Source organism: Myotis myotis, unplaced genomic scaffold, assembly GCF_014108235.1.
Source record: "Myotis myotis isolate mMyoMyo1 unplaced genomic scaffold, mMyoMyo1.p scaffold_m19_p_12, whole genome shotgun sequence".
Classification (NCBI taxonomy): Eukaryota; Metazoa; Chordata; class Mammalia; order Chiroptera; family Vespertilionidae; genus Myotis; species Myotis myotis.
The window spans coordinates 64,193,823-64,204,155 of record NW_023416316.1 but is presented as its reverse complement, the minus strand read 5'-3'; positions in this window follow the sequence as shown (position 1 = coordinate 64,204,155).

The window sequence follows — 10,333 nt, the reverse complement described above, 5'->3', positions numbered from 1 at the left end:
TCATGTTGAATCAAAGGTTTAATATTGAGATCTGTTACAGAATCTTTCTTTGTAAGGAATGTAGCATAATGTCATAGTTAATAGCTTCTGATTCAGCTCTGATTCATGGCAAGGGAACAGGGCACGAGTAACAAAAGGAGGAAAGAAAATTTAATGAGCTCGTCTGAAGGAGGATAATATTTAGAAAAACAATCACTGTGTTTTCCTTAGTTGTCTCTGCTCATTTTTTTTTCTTCCCTCCTAATTTGGGCAAGTAGGAAATTCACCATGGTTGTCTCAAGAGGATGGTAATAGAGCAGAACACAAAGATGCAATACTTTATTTTTAAGCTTCTTTTTCAGGCAGAGAATAATAGATTTGGGAGAATGTGTAATTGTGTAGAATCAGTATTCCTCATTATTTCCGCTTGAACCCTGAAAAACTAGGTGGGACTTTCCCGTACTGGCAAAGGGGGAGAGATTTATATAGGGAAAGAGGGAACCTTCGAGTCTGGCTCTCTGATAAGAGTCTATGCTATGTTCTCGTTCTTCCCCTGACAGATACCAATGACAGGAATGCCAGAAAACTCAGTCCAAGCTGAGATCATTAGGATATGGGGTTTCATCTAGAAACATTACCAACAAGATTTTAGAATAATTATGGGCCCGTGACTACTGTATCTCTCTTATTTTTCCCCTTAATGAAGGCATTTATTTCAATTCTCTTTCCCTGTCCTACCACTATGTTTTATGATGATGATGATTTTTTAAAAGAAATGACAAATAACCTGACATTCTATTTATTAAATCCCAGATCCAGAGGAGCCATATTGACACAGATGTAGAAATTATTACAGACGCCTTGATTTTGAGTTTTTTGTAAATCTCTCTGGTGGAAGACTAAATGTTTTCTTTTCTTTAATGGGAGGAAAATGACAATTTGTAACCGAAGTAAGTCTATGGCAAATTGTATTGTTATTTCCAGTTAGTTGCTGCTCCATCTATAATAGAAGTATACATCTCTACCCAGTGTTGTGTTACTTGTACTGGTTCTCCATAAGAGAAATATTACTATTTTCCCCATCCCATCATCATAATACTCAAGGCATGTGACTTGTTTTGACCAGTGCAATAGAAGAGGTGACATAGGTATTGGGAACAGGATCTTTAAAAGCCATCATGTGATCCATCTAGTTATTTTGCATTTTACTCGCATGATCCTACAATATCATGATCCTACAATATCAAAAGACCCCACTGAAAGCTGGCCAATGAAATATTATGGTATTATGAAGGTATTATGTCTAGTCCAGAGTCTGAAATAAATAGTTTCTATAGTTTTAGACACTAATGAACTGGAGAAATCTAATAATTTTAACCGTACATAATGCCACTTAACCCTTACATATGCTTCAACCCATTAATCTTTATTGAACTTTAAATATTTTCAGATTATAAACTTCTGTAGGGGACCATCCATGTTCTGTAGGGGACTGTCAGTGTTCAGCAGTATTTCTTATCTTTTCCTGAGTAGTACATGGAGGGTATCCAGATCAATAACTATCTGCTAGGGCTCCTCTGAGTTGCTTGAGAGTTTAGGACAAAGCTAAGACATTGAGTATACAATCTTAGAGCTAATGATCTCCTACTTAACACTCAAAGGATTGGGGAAAAGTAATCAAGCATAGTATTCTAGGAGGCGAAAATACCATTTTAAAAGTAAATTGCAAATTGTTAAGATGAGTTCTAAGTAAGAAAAGTCAATAGACATTGGTAACATGCTGAGATGGTGTATAAATGGCAGTGAGTCAGTGAAAATTTTCTGAATAAAGCCTGCTGATTTAGGTCAACATTGAGAAATTATGAAAAAACACACAATAAAGATGATAATCTTTAAAGTCTTTATTCTTTTACTGCATGAGAACTAATCATCCTAGTTGCATAGTTGTGGGGAAAAAATTCTCAAAGATTAGGACTTGAATTTTCATCAGACCTTTATGAAACTGGTAACAAGAAATGTGCATTTTTAATCAGTATAGAAACCGAATTATATGCATGATTATTAATTTCCCAAAAGTTATTAATTTAGTAAGAATTGGTCATTGCCAGCATGTTAAAATACCTATCTTTTTTAAAAAATATTTCTACCTATTAACAGGTGTTCTATTTTTACTTACTTTTTAGTAAGCCAAGATATAGCACTCTACCTAGAACAGAGAGGACACTTACATATATTAAATATTGAATTATTGAATTGATAAAATTAAGACTTGATTATCTTGCCTCTAACTATAAAAACCCAAAAGGAAACTATAGAGTTACTAATTGAGTTGCTTGGTTATTTGGCTTTTTGGGATGTAGTTTTTTGTCACGATTTCATTTAAGATTCTCCTGACATTACAATGTCAGGTGATGAGTGGGTTTGAAGGCCCACGTTGGGTGATACTTAAATGACATTCATAGATCCATAGAATTTTAGAATTTTGGGGGAATATAAAAGTTCCCTAGGCTACTAATGTATCAAAGTTCAATCATTTGAATTTTCCTTTTGGGGTTTCTCCTTATCTCTGAATCATCTTTACCATCATGCTCATGACATTCTATGAAAAATTACTATATTTAAAAGTGAACAAATAAAAATATACAAACATTAAAACAATCATATAAAAGTTATAATAGGATAAGTCATTTTCAGATGAATTGTTAACAAATTAGATATATGGTGTGTGAAATAAAATGTAATTAAAATATTTAGTTTATATGTATATATATAATAGTATATATATATTGTGCAACATGATAGAAACACAAACTCCCCAAGTCATCTCTTTTACAGCATTAGGATATACATATTTCAAACAATGATCTTCCTAAAAACCATTTATTGTGTTTACCTCACTGTCCTTTACTGGTATAATAGAGCATCTCTGAGAACAAAGTTGAGCAAATATCTGTACCCTTGTAGCATTTGCTCACACAAAGGGGTTTAAATATTTCTCCAAGTAATAGCATTTAAATTCTATTTAAATGTAGTCTTAGAATTTACCAGATTATTTAAAACAAACATATTTCTTCATGGGTAGGCCATGAAAAGATATACTCAATAAACGTGAGCATATAAGAGTTGTTTCCAGCCATGGGGGTCTCAAAGATCAAACTCTGGTAACAGAATAGGTTACACATTGTCACAGCATTTGGCATGACTAGTAACTAGTTTGCTGCCATACTGGGTGAAAGCCTTCTTGATCACTTTTACAGTTTTATGTAAAAAGACTACTGTTTTGGTTTTGCAGAATGCTACTCAAAAGAATAGTTTCATAAACAAGCAAAAGCAATTGTACTTCTCAGAGATCTTTTTCTCTTTATTTCAAAATATTTTTTTTAAGAAATGGCACATAGGACAATGATTCCTGGCCCACTTTCTTTATTCCAGATGGATAGACTTTGAGAACATTCACACTGTAACTATTTTTTTTCTTAAAGTTTCAATAAAGATGGCTCGTGAGGAGCTAGTGAATGAGCTTGAAACAAGATGAGTGCCAGAATGAGAGACTCTATAGACCCTTACCTTTTTATCTACAATATTGACAGCTCTCTCTCTCTTTCTCTTTGTCTCTCTCTCTCATTTTCCTGCATGTTCACTATCCTTCAAATCCTTAAATATTTTATCTAAGCCCATCACATACATGAATTCATATACCCATTTAGTTAAATATAGATATAAAAATAAATTTTTCTAAGTTTCATTAAAAAAATCAATTTTCTTGGAATCTTCACTCATGAAAATTCAGAATAAAAAAGCCTCTATATTACCTAATGTCAGTGACAAATGCTTAGTAAAGGTTTCATATGTCTCTACCAATTCTTATTTAGTATAAGGGTCTCATTCTGATCTATAGCTGTATTTTTATTTAAACACACACACTACAATAGAGTATAATGGCAATAAATGCATGCCCAGTGTATATGAACCACACAATTGTCGTGGTTGCTTGGCAACTGCTGACAGGTATTGTACATTGGAGAGCAAGGGGATACAAAGCAATGAATGAACGCCTTATCAACTGCTTTGATTTCAGGTGAAGGGAAGCTGTCTTCAATGCAAAAATGACTCCTTTTTTGTTATGAAAGATGAACAAAAAATAAAAAGTTTATTTGCCTATTTCTAAACATTAAGTTAAATCAACAGTTGTATTGTGAGAGAACAGTAAGTCATTTCATGAAAAAGTAGCTGATTGTTGGCAAAAAGAAGAGATGGCTATCCCTAGCCAATTAGCCCTTTCGTGTCATCTCATTGTGGTAAGGTGAGCCACTGGTACTGCTGTGAGCACATAGTTTATTTCCTCTTATTCCCAGATTGAAGACAATCTCATTATACTTGAATTTTAGTATGCATTTTTTATGTTTGTCCAAAATAAAAACTGCATTGCTACTTTAGAACATTGCTCCCCCTACACACACACACACACACACACACAATGTATAACACATGGCCAATTTTCTAAACATAGACTCCAAAGGAAATAATTTAAATGAGAATAGCTTTGGTCATTACTCTTATTAAATCTGTTTTGTTCTGACCTCCTTGGGTCACAAAATATCACCTGTCTTACTGAAATGCCTTTTTTTTTCTATATTATGCATGGATACATCTGCTTGTTCTTTTGTATCTTTTAATTTTTGAACACTTGTTTCCTTCCAAATAGTTACCTTTGTTCTCTAGGTCAGGTAGTCAAACATATGTTCACAGACATCTACAGAGAAGTAATATTGTCAGATGTTCCCAGAGATATAAAATATGATATCTGAGGAAAATTCATACCTAACACCTTCAGACAATACTTATGTATCCAAAGCTAAAATACTGCTGAATTTGAAATTTTTAGTCCCATTGCTGATACTTTAAACTGCTATTTTTTAATTCCTTCTGTTGTGAGAAATACCATAACCCACATTTAAAAAAATTAGGAAAAGCCGATGAAAAAGCGAACTCTACATTTGCTTCCATGAGTCTAGGAGGAGAGGTGATTAAACTGGTGGGAGGTGCACATTGTCTTTTTCTTTCTCTCCAACTTCTATTGGCTCGCTAATGATAAGCAAATTAGCGAAGAAAAAAATATGATTCTAAACGATTCTCTTATTTAACTAATATTAATTGAGTGCCTCCTACATTCCAGAACTAGCCACCTTTTATAGGTAAGACAACAGAGCTATCGAGAGGTTAAAATAACCTGACAGAAAAATGTTAGCCAGTGACAGAGCTTAAACAAAACCAATCAGTCTGAAACCTAAACTCTTAATTTCTGAATGTCCTTGCCTGTTGGGATCACTTAGCTCACATGAGGACCCAATTAAAGCGGTCACTGTCATTCTCTGCAATACCTTCTCTGCAAGACCATAAAATACCAGAGGAAACTGAAATTTCCAATCCCTACAGTCATAGGGCATTTCTGGAAATGCATCTGCATTTATAACCCCGAATTGTGAGTTTACCTGCTATGTGTCAAGTTGGTCTTATCTCTTTAAACTTAGTTACTGCCAGTTGGTTTTATTTCTATGTTCCACTGGAAAGATTTGTCTTTACCTTCCCCCATTGGACAACTTAATCTAGAAGAATATGATCCCACAGTTACCCAATTTCTATTTGGATTTCCTTCAATGTCTCACAGTGAAAGCCATTTAAGGAAATATAAAATTTAAAAGCTTGTCCTTTCTAGAAATGTTGAGCTTTTCAGCAATCAAGTTGTTTTCATTCCTTTGTAGAGAACATTGTGGATGAATAGCAGGAATTCTTTTAAAAAGTTGAGTTTACATGCTCAGTTTCCTGTACTTGATAAAGGCTATTGGAAGTTGCTTAAAGGAGATTGAAATTTCCAGTTCAATGTTTTCCCATCACAAACTCATGTTAGCTTAAGTAAAAAGAGTAAACTGTTCCCCAAACAGTATGGACATTTTCTTTTGTAAATTTAAAACACTAGTGCAGCGGTTCTCAACCTGTGGGTCGCGACCCCTTTGGGGGTCAAATGACCCTTTCACAGGGGTCGCCTAAGACCATCCTGAATATCAGATATTTACATTACGATTCATAACAATAGCAACATTACAGTTATGAAGTAGCAATGAAAATAATTTATGGTTGGGTCACAACATGAGGAACTGTATTTAAAGGGCCAGAAGGTTGAGAACCACTGCCCTAGTGTTTTATAGGGGGGGGGGGGGACAAATAAATAGTTCCATTTAAGATCAGGTAATTTAACTTTTGGCTTCCAATTATAATCGGAATTCTATACGATTTCCTGAAAATGTTACTTAGAATAAAATTCTCTCAACCTTTAAAAACTGTGAAGGAATCTACTTTAATAAGGGCAGATAAATTTATAGAGGTCATTATGAAGCATGCATCTTATATAAAAACTGCTTTTTAAAGTTTTAACCCTGCTATATTGGCTTCTGTAAATGCTTGCTTGCTTAAATAATAAGGAAAACAAGACTACTCCCATTTCAGAGAGGCCATAAACATTCCCCAGACGAAGTTATCAGTGCTGGCACCAGGCCAAGCCTTTGGTTAAGGTCTCAAAGCCCCAGCACATAGGGCTCTTTAAGAACTTGCAAAGGGGACTGGAAAAACCCCATATTTGGGAGACAAAGAAGCTAAAAAGATATAAATAGAGAAAGTTCCTCCATGTTGGGGCCCAGAGTTTGAAATACAGTTTTCTCTCGGCCCGCACGTAATAATAATAAAGTATAACGCCATCTCTCTAAGCACTGCTTGGTTCTTCTCCGATCTTCTGTAACAATTAGTTTTGTCATAGTTGAATCAGTAATAATTGATGTTTCTTGATACACAATATAAAAACAATAAGAATTCATCTGAGTTTAGAACACAAACAATGATAATATATAAAAATCCACAAGTAAATATACATTATGGAATTAATATTTCAACTGCAAAAACTTAATCTAGATCTTGTCTTCAATATTGAAATGTATTTGATGAAATAATTAGAATAAATATTAGGCTATCTTGATCTATCTGTAAATGTGATTTAAGAGAATAAATGTAGCATTTATATAGGAGTTAAGATATTTTTTCTATTGATTCTCAAACAAGTAAAAGAAGAGCTATATACAAGTAAAAATAACATATTGGCAAGGAACAGAAATTCTATTTATTATAATAAATAAACATAACAGATAAACATTAATTTTCTATTATGGCTCCCTTATTTGAGTGATACTTAAATAGTTCTCTTCAAAAACTGAGCTGTAAGACTACGTGAGTGAGTGAGGGCTGAAGTTCTCAGTGAAGTTTCTGTCTATAATCAGCACACAGTTCACAAAGCAAAGTCTTCTAAATAATATTTCATGTGGATGTTATGAGTTATCTATACTTCACATGTTAGAATTTTTTTGGAGAGCCAACCATACAGAGGCAAATAATGCCTATTAGACTAAGAAATATTTGGAAGTTTTGGCCCCTTATAGGCTGTGCTTTGTTGTCATTTGCACATCGGAAGGTCTGAATGGTTCTACCTGAGTTGCAGTTGGATGACTGGGAACTCACCACCTGTAGACAGAACCTACATGACCAGTAACTGTAGGCTGAGATCTCTGATTCCCCTGATTAGTTTATTGCACTAGATCCCCAAGTATAGTAGTCAGTTTATAGAAACATTCTGCTTCCATATCTTAGACCATGACTTCTACCATCATGGGGAGAGTTCTAGATGCTTGGGCATTAAGTCTCTCCCACTTAGTAGAACTGTCCTATTGGCAGATCTACTTCATATATCCTTCCCTTCCCTGGTTACTTACATTGTTGTGGATCAAACAAAATTTATAACTAGCCTACAAATTCTGGGTTATGGATTGTGTTTATGCATCTCTATTACTGTCAATGTATTAATTTGTCATTAATAATTATATTGTTTTTAAGTGCTCTAACACTTTTTACAAGCACACACGCCTTTAAACTTTACAACAACCATTTGAGATAATTGTAAACACCCCTTTTTATCAAAAGAGGACACTGAGGCAGAGTTTGTGGATATCCCATAAGCTCTCACAGAAAGATATTGACAGTCAGCATTCAAGTCTAAGCATTTTGACTTCTGAGTCTAAGCTCTTAACCATTACATTTCATTTGCTTTTCAAAGTTACTTTTTAAAGGGATACCAACCTAGACTGGTTAGCAATTCAGAGAATGTTGTAGTGTAGTCTACCTAGAATTCAATATAGAATTTAATGACATATATCATGGAGATAATTTTCATCTCTTTTTGAGATGGAGAAGTATGTGCTGAATACTTATTTAATTAGGTAAATCTGTAGCTATGACTCAGGATTAAAGCATCCATGATAAGCTGGAGGGAAATGTGTTATAAAACCATAGAACTCATCTCAATCTCAACAGTTAAGCATATTTATTAATGACTTCTGTTTAGATATGCAAAACACAATAATCAGACTTAAAGATGAGATTTAATTGCAAGAAAGAGTAAATGCTTTGACTTCCTGAACTAAAAATATCGTAGTAGTGTGGAAGAGAAATAAACTTTTCTCTATCCTTCTAGGTTCTATCACCTGGTCTAATAATCAAAAGAACATGAGACAGAGTAACAAAATAAAATGGCAAAATTTAATTATCACATATGTATGAGAACTCTACATTCATGAAAGAGTCAGAGACAACTCCATACATGAAAGTTTCAGAGACAGAACGGGAAAATGAAGTTTATATGACATTTTGAGCTAAGGATGAGGTAAGGCACCTTGGGGCTTCAGATTGGAGGAAAGTGATTCACAGGATGATAATAAGAGCAGATGTTCAGTAATTAGAAGTTTGCCCTGTGCTGCTCTGCAGATAAGTGATAAAAAGTTATTTCTGATGATAACTCCTATTATGGGCAAGGCCCCTAATTAAAACTCTCTAATGAAGAAGTACACATTTCTTATGAGTCTGCATGGTCTCAAATGCCTTCAGCTCAGAATAATTCACACACTGAAGGGTCACATTTGAGGAGGCTTGTCCCAATCTCCTTCAACAGACTGCAGGAAAGGGCTGATTATCAAAAGATGACATTCAACAGGGCAGGGGGTACCCTATGGTTTTGTGCCTTCCTTATATTTTCAAAACAAGTACAGAAGTCAACATATCAGATGTGAACAAGCAGCAGCACCCATGGGCAGGAGTTAGAGACCTTACATCCACAATCAGGTTTGTAAAAAATAAATGAAGACACTTCAAAAATAGTCAGAGCTGCCATCCCAGTAGAACTGCCTTGCAAGTCTTACTCCTCAAAGTCTTAGAATGTTAAAACTGGGCCAATTAACATTTGGTCTGGGCCTAAAGCAGCATTGTATTCTAAATGATTGTTTGCAAAGCTAACAGGAAAGCAGACATTTTGACTATTGGGCTAAAAATTGAAGACATTCTCTAAGATTAGCATCGCTATGTTAAGTTATTTGCATTTATAGAATTTCTTTCCTTAGCTTGTTAACACCCACAGAAATCCCTCCCTTCTATTTATGTAATTATTCCTCTTCCCTTTCTCATAAATATCCCTTGACTTCACCTCCTTTTCTAAACAATTTTGGGCTTCTGCCTGAATCAGTGCTTCTAGAGTCTAGATGAACTATTCTTTTGGATCTCAAATAAACACTGTTGCCTCTTTTATTTCAGATAACAGATTCATGTGAATCATCAGATTTCTATGGATATAAAATAGATGATGCCAGTGATATGGGAAAAACAGGACTGTATCTCCGATGAGGGAAATGATTATTCCACTGTATTTGGTTCTAGTCAAAGAACAGATTTTAATGTTCACCCCTACTTGCACTTAAAGAACAATATAAACACCACAGACATGTTGTTATGGGAATGCAAACAGTTTGGTGAAGAACACCATATGACATGAGAATGCTCTAGGAAGGTACAGATGTTTAGCTTGAAAATGAAATGGGAACATGTTTGAAGTATCCAAACTTTCTTAAAAAGAGTAATTAGACAGTTGTTCGATACTCCCAAGAGTAAATTTAGGAGAAAAGGGTGGAAGCAGTGAGACAAGTTTTTGATCAACATAAGAAAGTCGTTTGAAACATCCAGAGCTGTCAAGTCACAAAGCAGTGAAACCCCAAACAGAAGACTGAGAGCTCTCTTGCTATATGGTTATGGAGCGCTTTCAAGGACAACTGCAGTGTTGATCAAAATTCCTTCTGAACTACAGAAACTTAGAGCATTTCCCTTGTGGCCAGTTTGTTTGTTTGTTCTTGAAAGTCAAGGTCAGAAAGGTCAGTGCTAGAGAGAAAGGATAACTACTAATAAGTCTATTACAATTTGACACCGTGGAAAT